Source organism: Nyctereutes procyonoides, unplaced genomic scaffold (assembly GCF_905146905.1).
Source record: "Nyctereutes procyonoides isolate TBG_1078 unplaced genomic scaffold, NYPRO_anot_genome, whole genome shotgun sequence".
NCBI lineage: Eukaryota > Metazoa > Chordata > Mammalia > Carnivora > Canidae > Nyctereutes > Nyctereutes procyonoides.
Window position 1 is genome coordinate 35,058,757 of NW_026575132.1, and position 23,623 is coordinate 35,082,379.

At 46.4% G+C, this 23,623-nt stretch overlaps 1 pseudogene; it reads left to right on the plus strand.

Moving 5' to 3' along the window:
• Nucleotides 1–23,222, plus strand: part of LOC129522843 (transmembrane protein 258-like) — a 48,789-nt pseudogene extending 25,567 nt beyond the window's left edge.
• Nucleotides 23,223–23,623: the final 401 nt, after the last annotated feature.

Genomic DNA, 23,623 nt, shown 5'->3' on the forward strand with positions numbered 1-23,623 from the left:
CTCCATGCAGACAGCCTGATGTGGGACTCGATCCCGGGACTCCAGGATCACACCCTGGGCCAAAGGCAGGCACTAAACCACTGAGCCACCGAGGGATCCCCAAACATTACAGTTTAGGTTTATGATTTATTTTGAGTTAATTTTTGTATATACAATTGATTTATGTGTATTGATATTGTATCTTCCAACCTGTTAAACTGGTCAGTGAAGATTTTTAGGGGTCTAGTGGTTTGTGGCATAGTTAAACATTCCCTCCAAAGTAAAAGGCAAATTATTACCTCCCACCAATAAGAAGAAAGCACAATGTTTAGTAAGCTTCTTTGGGTCTGAGGTTGGTATATTCCCTGGGTGGGAATGTTGCTCTGGCCCATTTACTGAATTACATGGAAGGCTTTTGGTATTGATTGGGGCCCTGAGCAGGATAGGGCTCTGTATTAAGTCAGGCTGGGCTGCTGGCAGCCCTGTCACTTGCACCATACAGTCTAGCAGATCTTATTGTATTTGTGTTCTCCGTGTTAGGAAAAGATGCTATCTGGAGTTTATGGCAAGCCCCTATGGGAGAATCACAATGTTGACCCTTACGGTTCTGGATCAAGGCCATGTCATCTATAATTGAGGATTATATGTATACCATCCAAAAAACCCAACCCATTCCAACCTACCAGCTCCTAGTGTGCTATTTCCATCTCCCTGATGGTGCTCCTGATGGAACCCACCAAGACGGTTCAAGTGATTCTACAGCCAGAACTGCCCATCTTGAGCTGGGGTCTACCAGACCCACCAGGTCATCAGGTCAGTGGGCCCACCGGTAGTTTACAGTACTGGTGCTACAGTAAGATGGTAGTAGCTCATCCCATATTGGACATGCGGCTTACAGGGTCAGGTGGCACAAATAACTTGTACAAGCAGGTGGCCAAAGCCCTGTGTCACCCACTAATGTTGCATCAGGGCCTCTCAGCTTATAAGAAGGGTCCCTTATATACAGCTTACAGAGGAGGGGGGACATGATAAAGCTTGAGCCATGAACGGGTAGGTTGAGATAAGCCAAAAATGCTGCTATATGACAGCCTCCTACGAGGTGGCCCTGAAAAACAGTGCTGAGGGGAAATCTCTCGATGGGCAGAAATTCAGACAGTGTCATTCACTTTGTGTGTAAGGAGGTGGACTGGTGATTGGAATATATATGAGCTCAGGGTAGTGACTCATGGCTTGGCTGGCTAAGCAGGAATCTAGAAGGAGAAATATTGGAGGATATGGTTGATTGAAAATTACATCCCCATCCTCCAAAGATACGTCCATATTCTAATACTAGAACCTTTGGACAAAGGGTCTTTGCATATATAATTAATTTAAGTATTTTGAGATAGGAGCATCTGGATTATCTGAGTGGGCCCTAAATGCCATCACATTTGTCCTTATAATACAGAAACAAAGGGAGAGTAGACACACACAGAAGAGAAGGCCATGTGATCATGGAAGCAGAGATTGGAGTGATGTAGCCCCAAGCCAAGGACACTAGCTCACCATAAACTGGAAAAGGCAAGGAACCAGTTCCTCCTAGAGCCTCTGGAGGGAGTGCAACCCTGCCCATACATTGATTTCCATCTTCTGGCCTCCAGAATTTTGAGAAAATCAATTTCTGTTGTCTTAAGTTACTAAGTTGTTTGTTATGGTAGGCCTACAAAACTAAGGATCCATGGGACCAAGTATGCAAAGGTCTATGTATCATATCTTCCTATGGAGGAAGATAACCATGTATGCAGGTATACAGCAGGGCTTGCCCACTGGCATGGGCCAGCACTGGCACACTGAGGACATGAACAAGGCAGCCATGGTGGCAGGGGTGAGGTGTGCATGGATCCAACAGCACAGGCTCCCACTTACCAAGGCTGGTCTGAATACCATACTGGCTCACTGTCCAACCTGCCAGCAATAGGGACCAACACTAAACTTGCAATGTTGCATTATTCTCCTAGGAGACAAACCAGCTACTTGCTGACAAGTTGATTATCCTGAGTCCTTCTACTCTGGATTGTCTACTACCCAGTGATCATTTTGAGTGGAGCTGACACATATTCTGAGTGTGGTTTTGCCTTGCTTCACTATCTGAGGGCATACAGAGTGTTTAATCCATCAGTGTGGGATTCTGGATAACATTGCATTGGACCAAGGAAGCTCCTTTGCAGCCAAGTAGGCATGTGACTATGGGCTGTACTGGTTCTAGCATGTGATATCCTCCTCCTCTCCTCTAGAGCTGCTACCCTGACAGAGGGCTGGAATGGCCTTTTTGAAAAAAAATTTTTTTAATTTAAGATTCTATTTATTTGAGAGAGAAAGCATGAGCAGGAGGGCTGGGTAGAGGGAGAGGGAGAAGCAGACTCCCTGCTGAGCAGGAAGCCCGATGCAAGACCCCATCCCAGGACCCTGGGATCATGACCTAAGCCGAAGGCAGATGCTTAACTGACTGAGCCACCCAGGAACCCCTGGAATGGCCTTTTGATGGGGCAGCTGAGGTACCAGCTAAGAAACTAATCCTGTAAGGATGGAGTGCCATCCTCCTTAGGTATTCCCATTATAAAAGGCTGTGCCACTTCCCAACAGGTAGAGTACCAAGGGGGGGAAGGAGGAGTGGCCCTCATTCTCAGCAATCCACTTAGAGAATTTTGATTTTCTGTGTCCACAGCTCTAAGCCCTATAAGCCTAGAGGTCTTGGCTCCAGAGGGACATGGCTTTATCAGCAAATGTGAAGCCATTACTGTCCCCCACTAACTTTGGATTTTTTGTGCCAAGAGGCCAGCTAGTAAGCAGAGGAGACACCATCCAAGGAGGCTGAGTCCCCAGAGAGGATGGAGCCAACATGAGTCCAGAGGACACTAACTCCTATCCTGATGCCCCTGAACCAGGGCCTTTTTTTCCTCTTTTTCCATCTCTCTGCTAACCATTTAGCCCTTTCTTCCTTCTAGGCCTTCACACCCTATCCAGTCTGATATCCTCAAATTTGTTGCTCTTTCCCCTTCTCCTATTCTAGGCCACCTCTTTCCTTGCCAGCTTCTTCCATCTGGTCCAACCTATTTTTCCATCCATCTATAAGCATCCCTTCTCTTTGTATTTTATTTTATTTATCAGATTTTATTTATTTATTTGAGAGAGAGAGAGCACAAGCAGAGGCAACAGCAGGCAGAGGTTAGGGGGAGAAGCAGGCTCCTGGCAGAGCAGGGAGCCTGATGTGGGGTTTGATCTCAGGACCCTGGGATTATGACATGAGCTGAAGGCAGATGCTTAACTGACTGAGCCCCCTAGACACTCCTCTCTTTGTATTTTATATCAACCTACCCAAGAGTCCTTCTTATCCTATCCAGGCCTTCCCCTTCCTAGGGAAGAAAGCAAAAGGGTGAGACAGACCACTCTGGAGAAAGACTACCTTGTGGTTTTGAATTCTGCTCAACCAGTATCTGTGTCCTTGGGTAATTAACATTTTGGGGCCTAATTTTCTCCATATGCTCACAATACTGCTCATACCATAGGGTTTTCAGGGTTTGAAGGAAGGTTTATTTATTTTTTTAAAAAAGATTATTTATTTATTGAGACACACACAGAGAGAGGCAGAGACACAGGCAGAGGGAGAAGCAGGAACCATGCAGAGAGCCTGACGTAGGACTCAATCCCGGGTCTCCAGGATCACGCCCTAGGCTGCAGGCTGCCTAAACTGCTACACCACTGGGGCTGCCCTGAAGGAAGGTTTAAAGAGCTTAGGGTGGACCATTAGTAGTAATCAGCATTAGCTATTTTCATGTGAGCTCTTTGATGGGATGGACCTTCTTTTTTTTTTAAGATTTTATTTATTTATTCATGAGACACACACACACACAGAGAGAGAGAGAGAGAGAGGCAGAGACACAGGCAGAGGGAGAAATAGGCACCATGCAGGGAGCCCGACGTGGGACTCAATCCCGGGACTCCAGGATCATGCCCTGGGCCAAAGGCAGGCGCTAAACCGCTGAGCCACCCAGGGATCCCATGGACCTTCTTTTTATTTTTATTTATTTAACTTTTTTTGAACCTTTTTTTCAATCTCTGAGGGGATGAATCTTCTCTGGCCACAAATGGGGACAAAGGAACACACCCTGTTCCTATGCTATCTCTCTCTTGGCCCTTTGCTTCATCCCAGTGATGGGCTGTCTGCCCATGAGTGGAGTTCTCAGGTGTCCCTGAGGAGGGAGAACCTGGGACCAGTGTCTGGGCTCCTGCCAGAGCACCAGGGAACATGGTGCCTCAGCTCCAACTTTGCTGCTAGTAGTGAATACAGAATGTTTTTTTGTTGTTGTTGTTGTTACCATGGTGGCATGACCAGCTATCCTGATGCTCATTGGCTTAAAATGGAAGCCATGATCTCAAGAGTAAGAAGGGCAGGCAGGTCTGAGGCAGCTACTCCTGCTCACCGAGTGTGCACTGGGGTTGCTTGCTGGTGGTCCCTGGTAGCTGGAGTGACTGGTCTGGAGGTCCCACAATGGCTTCATTCACATGCCTGGTACTATGGTGGAAATGGGCAGAAGGGGGCTCAGCAGGTTCTTTTTTTTTTTTTAAAGATTTTATTTATTTATTCATAGAAATGCAGAGAGAGAGAGAGAGAGAGAGAGGCAGAGACACAGGCAGAGGGAGAAGCAGAGACAGAGGCAGAGGGAGAAGCAGGCTCCATGCGGGGAGTCTGACATGGGACTCGATCCAGGGTCTCCAGGATCTCGCCCTGGGCTGCAGGTGGCACTAAACCGCTGCACCACCAGGGCTGCCCTCAGCAGGTTCTCTATGCAGTTTCAGGATCTTTCAACACCATCTCTTCAGAAGGATAGTGGGAATTCTTACATGGCAGCTGAGAATCCCAAAGCTGAGTGTTCTAAGAAATATAAAATCCTGAGTCCGAAGCTGGGTCAGTACTCTTTCCTCTGTATTCTATTAGTCAAAGCAGTTAAAAGGCCTCCCCAAATTTAAGGGCAGAGAACAAAGACCCCACTTTTCTATGGGAGAAATTCCAAAGAATTCATGGCTATTCTTCATCTGCCACAATGGAACAGCCCAGATGCCCCTCTGAGACCCAGCCAAGGACTGGTGAGTTGGGAGGGAAGGAGGACACCACCAGGCAGAAGTAACAGCACAGGGTCCCTGGTTGGCTCAGCTGGTTAAGCATCTGCTTTTAGCTCAGGTCATGATCCTAGGGTCCTGGGATAGAGCCCTGTGTTGGGCTTAGTGAGGAGTCTGCTTCTCCTTCTCCTGCTCCCCTGATTGTGCTCCCTGTCTCTCAAATAAATAAAATTAAAAAAAAAAGGGGGGGGGGACGCCTGGGTGGCTCAGTGGCTGAGTGTCTACCTTTGGCTCAGGTCTTGATCCCGGGGTCCTGGGATGAGTTCCACATCGGATTCCCTGCATGGAGCCTGCTGCTCCCTCTGCTTGAGTTTCTGCCTCTCTCTGTGTGTCTCATGAATAAATAAATAAAATCTTAACAAAAAAAGAAGTTATAGGGCAGGTGAAGGTTCTGTCAGGGTGGGGCTTCCTTCAGGATCAAGAGCCTTAGTGTCCAGCTGAGGCTACTCCATGGTCCCAACAGAGCAAGTCTCTGTGCTCCTCCTGTCTGTTTTCCTTTGTAAAATAAGAGTTGATGATTTCCAGCCTGTCCAGAACTATCCAGCATCCCACACATATCACCTTTATTGTGGCTGAGAGATTTCGTGGAAGCCAACATGTCCTGGGGTAGGAACTGCTACTCTTCTGAACATTGGCCATCCACCTTCCTAAACTCAGTCTGTGCCCAGCCACAGGGATTATTTATGGTGTCATACAAAGGGGCCTCATTAAGCAGTAATCCTTAAATACAGTAGGGTACTATTTATTTTCATTATTTTATTTAATTAATTTTTAAAAGTATTTAATTTATTCATGAGAGACAGGGAGAGAGAGAGAGAGAGAGAGAGAGAGAGAGAGAGAGAGAGAGGCAGAGACAGGCAGAGGGAGGAGCAGGCTCCATGCAGGGAGCCCGACATGGGACTGGATCATGGGTCTCCAGGATCATGCCCCAGGCCGAAGGCGGTGCTAAACTGCTGAGCCACCCGGGCTGCTCTGTTTATTGTTTTAAGAACTAGCATATCTGTATCAGTCAGAATTCATGTCATCACAGCCTTATTTATAATGACCTTCTTCACCACCCATTCTGTATTCCCTTTACCTTTAGCAAGTACCTCAGCTGGTATGATTCTCTACCTGGTAGGGTGACCCAAATCTTCATTCCTCAATGGTCTGGGCCATTAGCAGTTGTGTCTGACTTGGCTGTTGCAGTTTTCTTTTCTTTACTTTTTTAAAAAAAGATTTTATTTATATATTCATAAGAGACACACAGAGAGAGGCAAAGACATAGGCAGAGGGAGAAGCAGGCTTCCTGTGGGGAGCTCGATGCGGGACTTGATCCCAGGATCCCAGGATCCCAGGATCACTACCTGAGCCAAAGGCAGATGCTCAACTACTGAGATACCTAGGTGCCCCTGATACAGTTTTCCATTGATGTTAATCACAGAGCATCGTAGTATAAGAGACTCCCTAAGGGATCTTCTGTATTCCAGACACATTTCCTTACCCCCATTGTGTAGTAGCAGCCCAATTTGCCCTTGGTAATCAGGATCAATCACCCTATATAACACAATGACTTCCTTATTTGCTTGTTGGTTCAAAGCCCAAAGTAGTCAGGTGGCGGTCTCAACTTCTAGTTCAATGGAATCATTGTGTCTTCAGGGGTCAGTATTCCTCCCTTTGGAACTAGAGCTTCTAGGTTAGTGGAGCATAATGCAGTGAGGGTAAGAAGCAAAATTTTTGCTAGTGGATCTTGAGGGATAATAGTGATATTATAATAATAATCCATTTCCACTTCTTAATTCCTGAAGCCATGAATCCTGGCTATGGGGAAAATAGCATCATATATTGAATGCTGATTTCTGCATCCCGCAAGGCATTGTGACAGTCCCTCAAGGTAGTTCTCTCTACCAGGCACCAAAATGAAGTCTTTGAAAGGCTCTTCCTTCCACCATTATGTCAAGCCAACTGCTTTAGGATGATGGGAAACATGGTAAGATCAGTGGATTCCATGAGCATTTCTTTATTTCCATCTCCATTTCTTCACTCCATTTGCTGTGATTTGAGTTCTTTCACCAGAAGTGATGCTGTGTAGAACATAGGGCATTCTGTAAGTCCACAGATGGCAGTTTGGGCAGAAGCATTGTAGGCAGGAAAGGGGAGTCTATATCCAGAATAAGCTTTTATTTCCATACGACCAAAGTTCTTGCTGTCCCTTCATGATGGAAGGTGTCCAACATAATCAACTTGGGAATGGCACCATACTGGGGACTTAGTCTCTGCTGCTGGCAAGTGTGCCAGTGGCTATAGCCAGGCTGGTCTTGGTGAATGATCCCTGTTGCTGATCCCAGGCATAACCTCCATCCCTGCTATTAGGGCCACTGCTACTAAGCCCATCAGGTGATGAGGAGGGTGGCTGGGAAAAGGGGCTGAGTAGTAACCATGGAATGGGTCATCCTATCTACTTGATTATTAAAATCCTCCTCTGCTGTGGTCACCCTTTGGTGAGCATTCACATAGGACACAAATCATGTTTCTTAGCCCAGAGAGGTCTATCCACACACCTTTCCCCCAAACTTCACCATCACTAATTTTCCAGTTGTGTTCCTTCCAAATCCCTGATTGTCTAACCCAACACTGGCTGCAACCCATGAATCGACAGACTCATGCCTCTGGCCATCTCTCCTTCCAGGAAAAATAACCAGGTTTATTGTTATTCTCCAAGATCAGTCTTTCTTCTGCACAGGCCAGTTGAGTGGGGATGTGGTAGAAGTCACCACCCCTGCATCCTTCAAGTCCTTGATGGTGGCCCTAATCTCTGCAGACCTTCCAGTAATTGCTTTTGGTTTACTGTTTTTCTAGGCAGAGGCAGTTCTAGTGGCTCCTACTTGGCCTTTCCTGCCATAACAGCCCTCACTCCCCAGGTCAGGGAACCAATGTGAGAATTCTGCCAGTTGTTGAGTATGTCTATTCCAGTTCTGGAACTGGACAAGTAACCAACCACGGGGTGGCATCAGGGATCCACTGTGCCCATTGTGAGATGAACCTGAGCTAAAACTCCATGGATCACCCGTCCTCCCTAAGCTCTGAATGTGGGTTTCCAGGAGTTAGTTCAGAGTTACTGTCCAATAGTCTCTGAAAGGTATAATTACTTCTCTTTCTCTAATGCACAGCAGTGACCCTGGCAAACAGCTGTTGGTTCCTTTGGGGAAGGCTAAGAGAACGATTAACGTATAAATTTTTGTCAGTTTAGTGGGGTCCTTCCTCAAGGGGACCTGACCTCCCCGTTATTTAAGAAGTTCTGAGTCTGTAAAATGGTTTAAGCCTGGATTTTTTATAAAGATTTTATTTATTTATTCAGAGAGAGAGAGAGAGAGAGAGAGAAGAGAGAGAGAGAAGAGGAGAGACGCAGAGACACAGGCAGAGGGAGAAGCAGTTTCCATGCAGGAAGCCCGATGTGGGACTTGATCCCGGGGCTCCAGGATCATGCCCTGGGCCGAAGGCAGGCGCTAAACTGCTGAGCTTCCCAGGGATCCCCTTAAGCCTGGAAATTGAATGAAGCCTATGACTCTCTATTTTTATGATTCAAATGAGACTTCTGTTTACCTGACCTAGAATTCTACTAGTATATATTAAACAAGAGTTTAGTAGACTGCTCATCTATTTCTCTTCTAGGGACACCATGGTCAATTAGCTAACATCATAGGTCTTTGTGAGTCAGACTATTCTGATTACTGTACTGATGGTGTTGTCCATAACCACCTTGCCTGTTGGTGATTGAGGGCCATCATTTGGCCCCTGCCACCTCATGATCCAATCATCCCCATTGCATTTGGGGATCCCAGTTCAGATGCATGGGTCAAGTGAGAGTGCAAGAGCCTTGTTGAGGAGCAATGCCTATGAAAATAAAGCAGGATGACACAGTCCTGGGCAGATGGAGACTCAGTCCATGATGCAGGCCTGAGAAAGGCTTGGTCAACCTCATAGGGGCTCAGAGCAAGGACTGCCTTTTGAATAGTGCAGCACTGAGTGGAGATGGTCAAGTGAGCCTCCTGCCTTGCTCAGTTATCTGGGGCTGCTGTGGAAGAGTGGACTTTGGTTCCAATACCATGGATGAACAGAGAAACATAAATTATCGTAACTTGCAAGGTCTTCCAATAATCCTGATTTCAGGGCAGCCCAGGTGGCTCAGCAGTTTAGCACCGCCTTCAGCCCAGGGCCTGATCCTGGAGTCCCGGGATCGAGTCCCATGTCAGCCTCCCTGCATGGAGCCTGCTTCTCCCTCTGCCTGTGTCTCTGCCTCTCTCTCTCCCTCTGTCTATCATGAATAAATAAATAAAATCTTTAAAAAAACCCCTGATTTCATTAATTGATATTGAAAATTTGTGGCCTGCCAAAGGAGCCTGGGTGGTACCTGCCCACAGTGACCATACCTTGTCCTCTAGTGAAGGTTTGGGGAAATTATTGTAAATAACAAAGGGCACCACATTTTGTGCCAACTGACTCAGTCTGTGAATAAATCTCTGGTTCCTATCTGTGCATTTGCCTGTTTAGTCAAGGATAACTGCACATGTTGACACCTGGCATAGTCCTATCTCCCAGGAGCACCTGAGGCTGGGGGTCACCCACAGCTTTGGCCGCCTACAGGACCCCTGACATCAAAGAGAAAACTTAGAATCTGAATTATTCCTTGCTATGGCAGTACAATTTACTTTCCTTCCCTTGGTTCTCAGCCTTTGTCCTTCATCTCCCAGAGAGAGGCCATGGGACAAGAATAAATTTGTGAGCCAGGCTGAAAACTAGGTGAGTATAAAGATCTAGAGTCTTGGAGCTCACAGGAATGCTCAGAATGGCAGTCAACATGCAGAAAGATTTAAGCCCTGGAGACTGCATCTAACTCCTTACTTTGCTATGCACTGGCTGTGGGATGTGGAAGTTCCTTTAACTTCTCTGTGCTTCCCAGCTAATGAGATAACCACAGAACCTACCTCACCAGGCTGAGAATGCAATGAGTTACCCTATGTAGAGAGCTCAGAACAGTCAGTGAGGGCTCAGTAAGTGTGGCCTGTCATTAAATCTACTAGCTGTCGAAATGCTGAAATAAAATAATTTCTTCATGCTTTAGTAACCCCTGTCTACCCCACAGCACTGTCCTGATGGCCAAATGAAAGTTCTTTGCTGCCTGTCCCAAACCAGTCCCCCAATGGAAAGAACTCTCCAGAAGAAAATGGCTCCCCAAACTATGTGCTCAAAATTCCTCTTGATAACCAGACCCAGGTTTCAGGCGTTCAGGCAGAGGACAGCTCAGTTCTGAGCTCCTGAGGACACCTCATGGGCAGCCTTGCCATCCTGTCTGAGTCCCTTTGGGCTTCATTCCAAGCATCCTGAGGTGCATCACAGTCTCCAGTTCCACTGTGGGGCCATGGTCTTCACTTCATTGTTGTCTGTCATCCTAGGTTGTCTTTTTGGATCCGTTTCTTGGGCTTTACAGAGGATGTTTCTTTAATTTTTTTTTTTTTTTAAATAGAGTGAGCACGAGCAGGGTGAGGGGTAGAGGGAGAAGCAGGCTCTCTACTGAGCAGGGAGCTCCATGGGGGGCTCCATCCCGGGACTCCAGGATCATGACCTGAGCCGAAAGCAGACGCTTAACTGAGTCACCCAGGCGCCCCTGTACAGGAAGTTTCTTTGGGGAGTATGGGGGCTCAAGAGTGGCCAGCGGGAGGCTATTTTTTTATACAACCTGGGCATTAGTGGCATTGCCTAGGAACACTTTTGGAAGTCTCTGTACCTACTCTTCTGGCCTCTTTACCCCTAGCGGTAAGGGATGTTCGCCCCCCACTTTTTTTTTTTTTTTAAAGATTTTATTTATGAGAGACACACACACACAGAGGTAGAGACCCAGGCAGAGGGAGAAGCAGGCTCCATGCAGGGAGCCCGACGCGGGACTCGATCCCGGGGCTCCAGGACCACACTCTGGGCTGAAGGCGGCGCTAAACTGCTGCGCCACTGGGGCTGCCCTTAATTTTATTTTATTTTAAAGTAATCTCTACACCCAGTGTGGGGGCTCGAACTCATAACTCCAAGATCAAGAGTCACATCCTATGCTAACTGAGCCAGCCAGGTGGCCCTGCCTCTTTCTATTTTTGCCAGTCCCCAGCGAGGAGGCTTTGCCTGAGCGTCGGACAGGCCCGTTCAGCCACGGAACACCCGCCGCTACCGGGCGGCCTCTTGGCCCCGCCCCTCACCGCGCTGCCGACCAATCCTGGGCTCCGCTCCCCGCGCGTCACAATAGCGTCGTTGGGAGCGCGGCCTGCAGGCGGGCCCTCGGCGCGGTGTTGCCATGGGGACTGCAAACAGCCGGGGCCGGGAGGAGAGAGGAGGACTTTCCCTAGGGGAAGCGGCCTCACCTCGGGAGACACGCACAGGTACCCAAGCAGCAGGTGAGTGGTGGAGGGGCTGCGACCGTGCGAAACCAAGTCTTTCGGAGCTCCCTGCCCAGCCCTCCGTGTTGGTTTCTGAAGATTTGGGCCCCTCCTCCCGCCTCTCACCTGTGTCACCAGGTTCCTTCTACTTGTATCCTGGCCTCTCAGGTCCTTGACTCCTCTCCGACACCGAGGTTGTTTCTTCCTCAACAGCCATTCCTTTCTTCTTCGTCAAAGTAATGACATTCTTCGGGCGTCTTGAGCGAAGTGTGCAGAGCCAAGTCTCCCCTTGAGGGTCTTTGCCGTCGTCAGACCTTGGATTGGAGGGGACAGCCTGACCCGGTTCTGACCCGTGGATCCGGAGACCTGGGACTGGGTGTGTGTGGTCTGGGCGTGTGGTCTCCGTAAATGCCGTTTGGAGCTGTGGCACCCTCAGTGGCCACCAGCAAGGAAAATCCACTTGGGGAGGAGGGCTTGGAGTCGCGCTTACAGTGGCTGAGAGGTTGAACTATCTGACACTCCACTGGTAATACCCATTTCTCATCCCCCGGCCACACCTCCAAGCTTTTAGCTTTACCTCACCTTCCCACTTCCTTTTTTTTTTTTTTTTAACTTATGATAGTCACAGAGAGAGAGAGAGAGAGAGAGAGAGAGAGAGAGGCAGAGACACAGGCAGAGGGAGAAGCAGGCTCCATGCACCGGGAGCCCAACATGGGATTCGATCCCGGGTCCCCAGGATCGCGCCCTGGGCCAAAGGCAGGCGCTAAACCGCTGCGCCACCCAGGGATCCCACCTTCCCACTTCCTTGAAGTTCTTTTCCCACTTTGCTTGAGGTGGCCTGCCTTGGTCTTTTCTCAGTGGGCCCCCTGCACCTCACCTTCTCCACCCTGGATGGAGGCAGTACCACAGGATTAGCCCTCCGACCTTTCCTCATTGTTTCTTCATCCCACTAAGGGATGTTACTGAAGCTGTAGGTTTAAGTCTTGTGGGCTGAACTCTCCAAACCACTGTCTCCAGTCCGTTTTTCTGGACACAAGGCCCAAATAGCCAACTACCTTATGTACATCTACACGTGGGTGTCTAATAACTATCTAAAATTGAGCGTGTCCAAAATAAAATTGATTGATTATGCTTCAAAAACCGTGATTGTCCTTCAGCATTCCCCATTTCCAGGAAAGGAGCCAGCTTTACCTGGAGGCCCAGGGCTTGCCCTGTTTTCTCACTCATATCCTGTCTGGTCCTGTCTAAATCCCATTGCTCTCCACTGCTCCTGCTCTAAACTATTGCAAGACCCTAAGAAGGGATCCCTCTGTTGTTTCTCTGGAATCTAATCAACTCTCCCTACATTTTAAATGAGAGCACATCACTGTGACTTGGGCAGTTGGCTCCCTGCTGCCTCCCCTGCTTCCTTGCTCAGCTCACACTCACCCCTATGCAGTCTCCTAATGTAATAAGCTCATTGTTGACTCTAGGACATTTACCTTCCCCAGCCATCATATCTAAACCTGCCCACTGGTCTAAGGCACTCCCAAACAGGTAATATTCTAAAGAAAGAAATATCACTAGTAAGCATGTGAAATGATTTTCAGCTTAACAGTGGTGATTGAATTACTGAGCCTGGACCTTAAGTTTGGCAGGTGGCTTGCTTTGGCCAATGAAACTCTTGTGGCTGTGATGTGAGCAGATGCTTTTTCTTCTATGTTTCTGCCATTTTGAGCAGAAGAATATGCCCAGGTTCCCTGTTGCTCCCAGGAGAATTAAAGACCCAGAGAGCAGACCTGAGGCCAGACTAAGCCAAGCCTGTTGGCTGAGGCCCAACCACCCCACAGGTGCATGAATATGAAACAAACTCTTATATGCTAGAGAGACTTTGTGGCTGGCTGTTACAGAGCATGATTCTAGCAATAGCTAACTGATATGCTTTCATGGGAACTTTTATAATTCACAAAGACATATAATTTTTCATCTAGGAAACTGGCAGTGGTATATACAGATAGAGAGACCATGAAATATGCATTTGGCAAAGGTTCGGGAAACAGGAATGTTAGTTTACTGCTAGTAAGAGTGTATATGGGTAGCAACCTGTTTGGAAGCCTTTTTGTTTGTTTGTTTTCTTCTAAGTGGACTCCATGCTGGGCATGGGGCTTGAACTCACGACCCTGAGATCAAGACCTGAGCTTAGATGAAGAGTCAGATGCTTAACCAACTGAGTCACCTGGATGCTCCCTTGTTGGGAAGTCTTATTTGGCTATTTATGTCAAAATTCTTTTTTTTTTCCCCAAAGGATTTTTTAAAAGATTTTATTTATTCATGAGAGACACACAGAGAGAGGCAGAGAAACAGGCAGAGAGAGAAGCAGGCTCCATGCAGGGAGCCCGATGTGGGACTCAATCCCCAGACTCCAGGATCACACCCTGGGCCAAAGGCAGGCGCTTAACCGCTGAGCCACCCAGGCATCCCATTGTGTCAAAATTCTTAAACTAACTCAATAATTCTACTACTAAAAATTTGTTCTAAGAAACAATTAAGGGCATGCACAAGATAATTATCAACAAGGGTATTTACTAAAATGTTATTTCAAAGGGTAGTGAAATGTAAATGTTAGCAGGGGACGTTGTTGCTTTATAATTTCCAAACGATACGTACTGAGCATTTCTGAGAGAAACATCTATTATGTGGGGGATCCCTGGGTGGCGCAGCGGTTTGGCGCCTGCCTTTGGCCCAGGGCGCGATCCCAGAGACCCGGGATCAAATCCCACATCGGGCTCCCGGTGCATGGAGCCTGCTTCTCCCTCTGCCTGTGTCTCTGCCTCTCTCTCTCTCTGTGTGTGACTATCATAAAAAAATAAAAAAAAAATTTAAAGAAACATCTATTATGTGGAATTCTTGGCAATGTGCCAGGCAATGTGCCAGGCAAGTAGGTCTCGGAGGGAGGACTGGGCCCCATGTATCCATGGCCCACTTTCTGTCCCATTGCCCAGAGTTCACCGTCAGGTTTTGCAACATGCAGAGCACCTCAGCTATGGATGTTTGCTTACCGCCCTGCTCCTGGGGGAGCAGAAATTCTGCCCTGAAGAAGTGGAGGCAAAAATGGACACAGGAGGAGTTCTCCAGTAGGGAGAGGGTGCAAATAGGTACAGGGGCTTTGGCAGGAGCCTAGAGCTACAGTGGGGGAGGGAACAACATTGTTCTAAAGAAGCTATAGAAACATACTGTACTGATTTCCCAGGGCTGCTCCCATGTCATCAATGAGTTCCCTTGATGAAGAAGCACTTACTCAGGATCTTAGCTCATCTCCAGGCTGGGGCTGAAACAGACAGTGGTCATCAAAGCTCAAAAGGACAGTCTTCCTTCAGGTCTCCAAGTGAAAATGAGATATAACACCATGGTCACTCATAATGCTATGCTGTTCTAACTTCTTTGCACATGTTAATTCATTTAAGATTCATAACAAGCCAAAGTGGTGAGGCTATCCTCATTATTCTGTGGAAAGGGAGAACAGAAATGCAGACAGGCCATGGCTAGTTTGTAGCAGAACTGGGACACAAATTCAGGAGTTGGTTTTTTTTTTTTTTTTAAGATTTTATTTGTTTATTCATGAGAGACAGAGAGGCAGAGACATAGGTAAAGGGAGAAGCAGGCTCCTCGCAGGGGGCCTGATGTGGGACTCCATCCCCGGATCCCAGGATCATGCCCTGAGCCAAAGGCAGATGTTCAACCACTGAGCCACCCAGGTGTCTCAGTTGTCATTTAGGTTCCATACGCTTAGCCACTGTGGCTTAGATCCCAGCTGGTTGTCAGCCTGGCTCTCAAATACTTTCTCTGCCTCACTGCCTTGCTCTGGAAAAAGGGAGACTCGTGGATTGTCCTGGCTGGCCACATCAGGGACTGCTGCAAAATGTAAGATTACTTCTTAATACCAAGATTCCTTTGGGGGTAGGGCTGAAGCAGAAGATGATCATGGGAAAGTGTGAGCTTCTCCCTAGGCGTGAGCCCAGTTATCTGTCATCTCATCCTGGGGGCTGGGGGCTGGGGAGCAGGAGGCATGCTGGGCTGTCACCAAGTTTTCATTTTCTTCTCCATTAGAGCCCAGGCCTGTCACTGTCTGTCTATTCATGGAGTTTGTAAGTGAGCATGAAGGCCCATTGACTGAAGATGTGTGACTTTGTTCCCCTTGGACACTGAGGACAATGCAGTACCAATGCACAATGCAATGACACTCAAGTCTCCATGGATTCCTGAAACACAGGTCAGTGCCCAGCCCCAGAGTCATGGTGATTTGCTTATTTCTTTTATAAACTAGGAGTTCTTACTCAGTTCCCTTGGATAGTCTTACAGGTAATGTTGGCTGATGCTAAGAATCCCGTGCCCATGAGTCTTTTTTTATAGTGTCCTTTGCTTAGTATCTAACCAGTCCCTTCCACTCTGGATTTGAGACAGTCCTTTGTTGGAGATGCAATTTCTGGCTTTTAGCTTATAATGGATCTTCTGGCAAGCATGATAGGAAAGCAGAAACCATCTGCTGAAGATAAGACTGAGTGGTTAAATTACAATAGTAACCAGGAATATCATAAGAGAAGTAACCTTCTGTGGAGTTTGATACAGGACTATGCTACAAGGATGTCCCCACATTCACATAGCCAGGCTTTTCAAGTCATCCTGTAAAGCATACAAACTCTAAAATGTTTTTATTAGTAATTTTATTAATGCTTTATACATTTGCCTATACAAAATTAAACTCTGAATGATAGAACTTCACTTTTAGATTTTATAGCTTTTCCTACCCTGTAGGCTGGATAAGTAAGTCAGCAGGTCAACTCTTTAATGTTGCACTAATAAAAAAATGTGGAGCTAACTAAATGTAAGTGATAGCACCATGCCTGTTATTTCTAGAGTCTCTTGCACATGATTGCCATGTCAGGGTGATAAGGTAAGGGAACAATCCTTTGGGGCTGGTGGCTATCCAGGAAATACCAAAGTGGGGTTGAGTGTAAAACCATGCTGACAGTCTTGGTCTTTTTGAGTTTAATGTCTGATTGTAAGAAAAACAACATCTAAAAGAGGCTTGTCTGAAGAGACTGGCCTCTTGTTTGGGGCTGAATCCTAAGTACTTGAGAAGAAGACCCAGGTACAAAGCCACAGATAGAGAATGTTCTGGAGCATATGAATCTAGTCCTTCCAGGATACATCATAAATGTTGTAAAACTACAAAGAAAATCAATCAAGGAAATCATTACAGCTGAAGATAATATGTGGACCCCCTTAGGGTCAGGGGTTATGTTTATATTCAAGGCCAGCCGTTTGTACCCTTGAGATGGAGACTCAGGCTCAGGAACACAGAGGATGTCTGAGGTAATGGTGTGTTCCATTTCATAGGCTGAGTCTTTACTTATGAATCCACTGGTCCATATTTATCAGTGTTCTTTATATCTTACTTTTGTAACATCTCATATAAAATATCACATTTATTCTTTGAAGGTGAGAAACATGATTTTTAAAAAATATTTTATTTATTTATTCATGAGAGACAGAGAGAGAGAGGCAGAGACACAGGCAGAGGGAGAAGCAAGATTCCATGCAGGGAGCCTGATGTGGGACTCGATCCTGGGACTCTAGGATCACCCCCTTAGCCTAAGGCAGGTGCTCAAACGCTGAACCACCCAGGTGTCCCGAGAAACATGATTACACACAAAAACTTGAATGCAACAAAATCTGTGAGAGCCTAGGGCACAACCCTTGAGTCTCCCTCGCATAAGTGTCCTATGTAAATATGGTTCAGGAAAAACTCACCTTCAGGATGAGTTAAGGAAAAAGAACTAGCAAAGGATCACTTTGAAGATACGCCTAAAAAGAGAAGTAAAGGAAACACAAATGGATAAGGAAGAAGACTGTTGCCTTGCCTTGAGTTGCATGGAAAGCTGACCAAACATCTTGTATCACATGGCACATAAAGGAGTCACATCTGCAAACAAGGGACACATGTTGTGATACGAGAGCTAAGGGGAGAGTGGCAGGACCTCAGAGGAAGTGAAAGCGACCTGGCAGAGCTCAGAGATGGAAAAGGCCAACTGGGAAATGATGTCTGGGAGCAGGCAGTGGGGAAAGGAGTCGCTGTTTTCCATGATACAGCCTTACAAAGGTATTTGGCTCTTCAAACTATGTGACATATAACTATGATTTGAAACATTTACAAAGAGCCTCTTTCTTCACTCCGCCCAATGTCTGAGCCCTCTGGACAGATTCCCTTGCAGGACTCCTTAGCAGTCTGGCTCATTGCATCTGGACATCTGAGCACTGAATAAAAGATGAAGATATGGGGACCTGGAAGTGATGCAGAGACAACAGTTTAGGTTGTATACCATTACCACAGAAACATCCTGTCATGTGCTCTGGATGCAGCTTCTCAGGGTGGGACCAGAGGCAGACTAGGAGGAGTGTCAACCTCTACTCCACACAGTATTTCTGAGCAGCTGTTCTCCTGCTATGTCTCTTCTCTCCCCTAATCTTCCCAGACCATTGGGTCCTTGGGAAGCATCAGTTTCCTGGGGCTCAGTGAGGAATGGGGAAGCTTCACTTCTAGCTTAGTGTGTGAGGGTGGCATAGCAAGTAACAGATGAGAAGCCTGTCACAGGACAGACAGAGCAGAATAAACACCAGCTAAAGGAGATAATTAATGGAGGACCCAGAGAATGAAAGACCAGAGTGAGTGAAGTGAGGAGGTTCATTATGCATCAAAGAAGACAAGAGAGTGGAAAAACAAGTCTTGGAATGAAAATGCATGAAGAGGGCTATATGTACCATAAGATCCATGTGGCCCCAAGAACTCAACATCTCTGATTCTGGCTTAGAAGAAGCCCAAGCCTTCAAGCTGTGGCAAGGTCAGGGCTTTTAATGAAATAGCATCTGTTAAGGAGGACCGGGTGACCTAAGGGCTATACTGCCCAAGGATCCATGGCCTGGGCCAGTTTCTTGATGTGTTCTAGAAGCCAGTGCTTATTACCACTTTATTCTTGGAGACATTGAGTGAATCAACAATGAACTGAGCCAAAATTTAAAAATATCTGCACAGAAATGTAACAAGTGCTGAGAATATGGCCAGACTGTGATAGAAGGCCAACGCAATAGAACTACCTTTTGAAAAACCCACAAGGCTGAAATCCAAAAGTCAACTCCCAGAAGATATATTCATAAAATTTTTTCCAGAAGAATCACATCTGAGTCAAGAGGGCTCTTTTGGCCCACCCCCTGGAATTTGAAAAGTCCTTCACAACCTATCAGGGATGTCCAAAATTGGTTCTCTCATTGCTGAATGTGCCTGAGAACTGGACTCTGCCTTGCCCAAGGAATCACCCAAGGACCTCAAAGAAGTCAAGCTGGGTACAGAAGGCACAAGGCCATTCATGCTGGTGCTCTAGAGGGGCACGCCAGCCTGCAGAGGCTCACAGGGTCAGAGTGAACAGCCATGAAGGCCTTAGATACACAGAAAGGAAGAGAGAAAGGGAAGGTACGAGAAAGTGTAGAAATACAAAGCAACAAGCAAAACCCATCAAAGCAAGTAAAAACTTACAAGGAGAGGAGTCAAGAACTGTAGGAAAAATGACAAAACTGTGGGCCCATCTGGAACGTAGGCGAGTATCTTTGGTACCAGAGAGCCACTGCCCTCCTCACCTCCACTAGTGGCTATAGGGCAAATTCTGGTCAAGGACAATACAGAAATGACTACTCTGAAAGTTGTCATTGTAGTGCATCTCAAACTGAAGTGTTTCAAAGACAAGGAATATAAAATCATCTCTAGGAAGACCTGGGGATGTGATCTCAAGGCAAAGTTCCTTTCTTTTTCACAGAGTAGAATTTGGGCTCAAAGCGAGGCCTCCTTTTGGCCTCAATTTCACTTAGGGATCGAGAAGTTTAATGTAAATGTAATTCTTTTCAAGAATGTTTCCCTCCTCCCCCAATTTCTAGAATTTATTGTTTTATGAAGTTTGAAGTTTTAAATTTTATGAATCTATGCCAAAAATATCTTTTTTTGTTTTTTTATTGGAGTTTGATTTGCCAATGTATAGTATAAAACCCAGTGCTCATCTTGTCAAAAAATATCTTAGGTTTAAGGATCTCCCTAGTTATGTATTTGTGACTTTATGTGAAAAAAATTTCAAAATTAAGAATAATTAAAAGAATGCTTTTGTTTTACATTATTTTAAAGAAGCTCACCCAGAGAGTCTGCTGTGCACTGCGGGATGGGCACCATCCATCCTATCAAAAGGAACTAGGATATGAAGAATTCAGAGTTTATGACCATGTTCCTGCTGGACTCTTGAAAAAGCACTTTACTCGTCATCCCATTTGGCCCTCAGGACTGTGCTGTGAGGGAGATGGGGTCCCCAAGGGTCACTGAAGTTACCATACCTCCTCCTCCACAATAAGGACAGTGTCAGGAGAGCCACACTAAAGAGCTCCTGGTGCTTCACCTCAGTCAGAACCTACAACCACCAATTTTTGAAGTGAAAGAAGGCCTGACTCATGGGGTCACTTGTTCAAGATCACACAGTCTGTGGCTGAGAGGTCCTGTCTTCTGGATCCCAGGACATCTGACCCTGAGCTCACCCTTGGTGTACCGCCTCAGCCTCACTTTCATCTGTCTCAGTCTCCCCAGCATTGGGCAAAGGGGCTCCAGTGGAGTTACTTCTTCACAAGAATCACTTTTCTCCACCAAACGTTTGATCATGGAGGGGGCTGTGAGCTCAGGCGCTATTCTATGGGTGATGGAGTTTATCATCATCATTTGCCCATCAGCATTTGCTGTTACCCCACCTCAGATGCTGTGGCACCTGAAACTGTGCAGGTTCTTATTGTTTCCATGAATTATTTTTTTCAGTTTGCTTAGGCTGTCTCTACTTAACCCTGTGTTCTTGTCAGAGCACTTGTGCTAAGGGCAGGGAGGTAGGGAGAGTGACCTCAGGGTGTGGGGCTGCAAGGGAAGCCCAAAATGTTGCATCTAGAAGCCACCCTGACTTGTGAGCCCAGAGCAACCTGCCTCTTTCCTAGTCCCTCTTTAGCTTGCTCCTGGAGTCAAGCACTCTCAATTTCATGTTGTCAAGATGCCCTTGGGAGGCCCTGGTCAAGGCTGATTTTTCTGTCATCCTTCCAGGGCACTTTTATGTTGGCACAATGCTAAGACATCCCTGCTTCAGAACAAGCCTTCCTTTTGCACTGCTGGTCTAACCCTCAACTGACCACAAAGCTGCCTGGCATTCACTTTGGATGCTGTCTAAAAGGACAGGCTCAGAATTTCTGAGATAATCCCTGGAAGGCCCCCTGGGTAAACAGTTGTCTTGGTTCCTTTGGTTATCTGGCTGACTCTGGCAGTGAATTAATTCCTTCTGCAAGTTCTTGACTATCTCTCCAATGGACAACCTGGCCAGCAGCTCCCTGGTTAACTGAATAACTAATTTCTTCTTACTAGCTGGTGTGCACATGTCCATTGTGTCTGAACTGGGAAGCCTGGAGAATGCTGCCTCTGTTGGGATCTCAGGGGATCCCTATCAGTCCTTAGAAGCAGGTCTATCTTGAGAAACAGTCTTAATTTGAGGCCCATGGAGCCCATGTGCCTGATATCACATTCAATGTTGTGTGTAGGGATGATGTATTCAGAATTGTGGATGACAATGTAAATTTTCTGAGGAGATGGCCAATAACATTTATTGAGTTCTCAAAGGGTCTAGGAGCCATGAGAAGTTATGAACCATTTCTCTAAGGAGACTCATCCATCTCAGAAAGGCCCAAGATTGACTCTCTGGATCCTTTTTCATTCCTGTTCCCAGACACCTAAAAGATAGGGAGGGGACTTGTAGGGAACCTTATGGTCTGGGATGAGAATGGGAATGTGGGAGGCAGTTCAGGACCTTGTGGTCTTCTCTGTCCCATTTAGAGTTCTGCAAAAATGACTTAATGACCCCTCAGGGGTCATCAAGTTTCAAGGGTCCATGAAGTATACTGCTATGGGTGGGTGTGGGGTTCCCAGAGAGGGTCCACGTCTGCTTATACTGTGGGTCTGGGATGACCTGAGTGGCCTGAGGCTGACTTCTGGGTAATTTGCCCATGAAGTGACTAAAGCATATAGCCATGTTCCCTGTTAGGCTTATACACAGTTTACTTTGGGACCAGTTTTCCGTGGTTCTGATCTCTTGTAGTGTGTAAACTGGTTTCTTGGGCAACTGTACTTTACTATTAGGTGACTTTTTAGACACAGAAACAGGCCAGGCAGCCCAAATCAGAAACTCCTTATTTTGTACCTTACAAATACTGGGGACTTCAGTGGGAGCTAAAATTTTTATATGTGGCCTTTCACTGATCTGGAACCTTGACAGTGGAGGGCCAGGGAGCCTTGGGATACTTGGGATATCTACAAATAGGTGGTACCTATTTGGAGGCTGTCTCACTTTCACAAGTCCTAGAAGACATTTTTCTTTGTTCTAGATCTACCTAATGATTTGTATGTTACAAACATCCTCGGCTGACATGTAATTTTTCTTGGTAAGTGGCTCCAATATGTTGCTACAATGCTATTTGGTTATCCCATTGGGGTATTTTGGTTAAAAACAGACCAATGAGTGGTTCCCAATGACTGGTAATTGGATTTGTGACACAATACGCTACCTGTTCTTACCCACAGACCAGATGGAAACTTGTTGCTTTCTTTTTCTTTTTTATAAAGATTTACTAGAGATAGAGACAGAGCAAGTGGAGAGAGAGAAAGAGATAGATAGATAGATAAAGAATCTCAAGCAGACTCCCCACTGAGCATGGTGCCCAGTGTGGGGCTAGATCTCACAATCCTGAGATCATGACCTGAGCCATCCAGGAGCCCCAGAAACTTGTTGCTTTCTTTTCAGATTGCTTCTGATATTGCCCAGTGTCCATTCTGGCTCATCAGTTTCTCCTCTAGGGAAAAAGAGATTAGGTAATATAATTCAAGTAGGAAAAAAACTGGGCCTTGATTTAAAACAGAAACTCTAACTACAAGGGAATTCTAGATTATTTTCTTCTTTCCTCATGCCTCTTCACTTCATGCTTTACAGGAGGCCCAGAAAATGGGAAATGTGCTACATGGACTAGCAGGTAAGTTAGATCAAGCCAATGAAGGTATAGACCTCCTTGATTAGGAGGTTTGTGAAAAAGGACTGGGAGTAGGGTGAAGTAGGCATGGCACTCAGCTTGGGCACATTTAAGGGTCTGTCAGAAAACCGTGTAATCAAGCCGATGTGTTATTCTGGTGGTGGAGCAGTGGATTACACTGTGCCTGGCAAAATGGAGCTCGAGGCCATGAGCAGATACACCAGCCCAGGGAACCCCACTCTGTCTTCCCCCATCTGACTGTGGTACTGTTGGCCCCTGGCATGTTCTTTACCACATAATTCTTCATTAATAAAGTTACCTCCACATTTATGAAGTACTTGGGATATCTACAAAGAGCTCCTCATCTCCTTGGTGTCTTTCTTCTTCATGGGCTTCAGAGTCCTCTTCCTTCTGCTCTGGGTTGACATCTACATATGAGCTCCCAAGGGTTCCAACCAGGCAGCTTCACTGAATCCCTGCTTTTGTTAATTTTTTTACTTTTTTTTTAAAAAAGATTTTATTTATTCATGAGAGACATGCACAGAGAGAGAGGCAGAGACACAGGCAGAGGGAGAGGCAGGCTCCGTGCAAGGTGCCTGATGTGGGACTCGATCCTGGGACTCCAGGACCACGCCCTGGGCCGAAGGCAGGCACTAAACCGCTGAGCCATCCAGGGATCCCCCCCACACTTTTTTTTTTTTTTTTACTATTGCTGGAAGTGTCCCACCTGCTCCCCACAATAAAGACAGATGTGTGACAGAAACAAACAACCCGACCCTGTAATCAAGAAAATATTTTAATGTAATCTTTTAAAAAGGATTTTATTTATTTGAGAGAGAGAGTGAGAGTGAGAACGAGAGAGATCACAAAGGGAGAGGGAAAAGCAGACTTACCACTGAGCAGAGAGCCTGATGTGGGACTCAATTCTAGGACCCCAAGATCATGACCTGAGCCAAAGGCAGACATTTAACTGA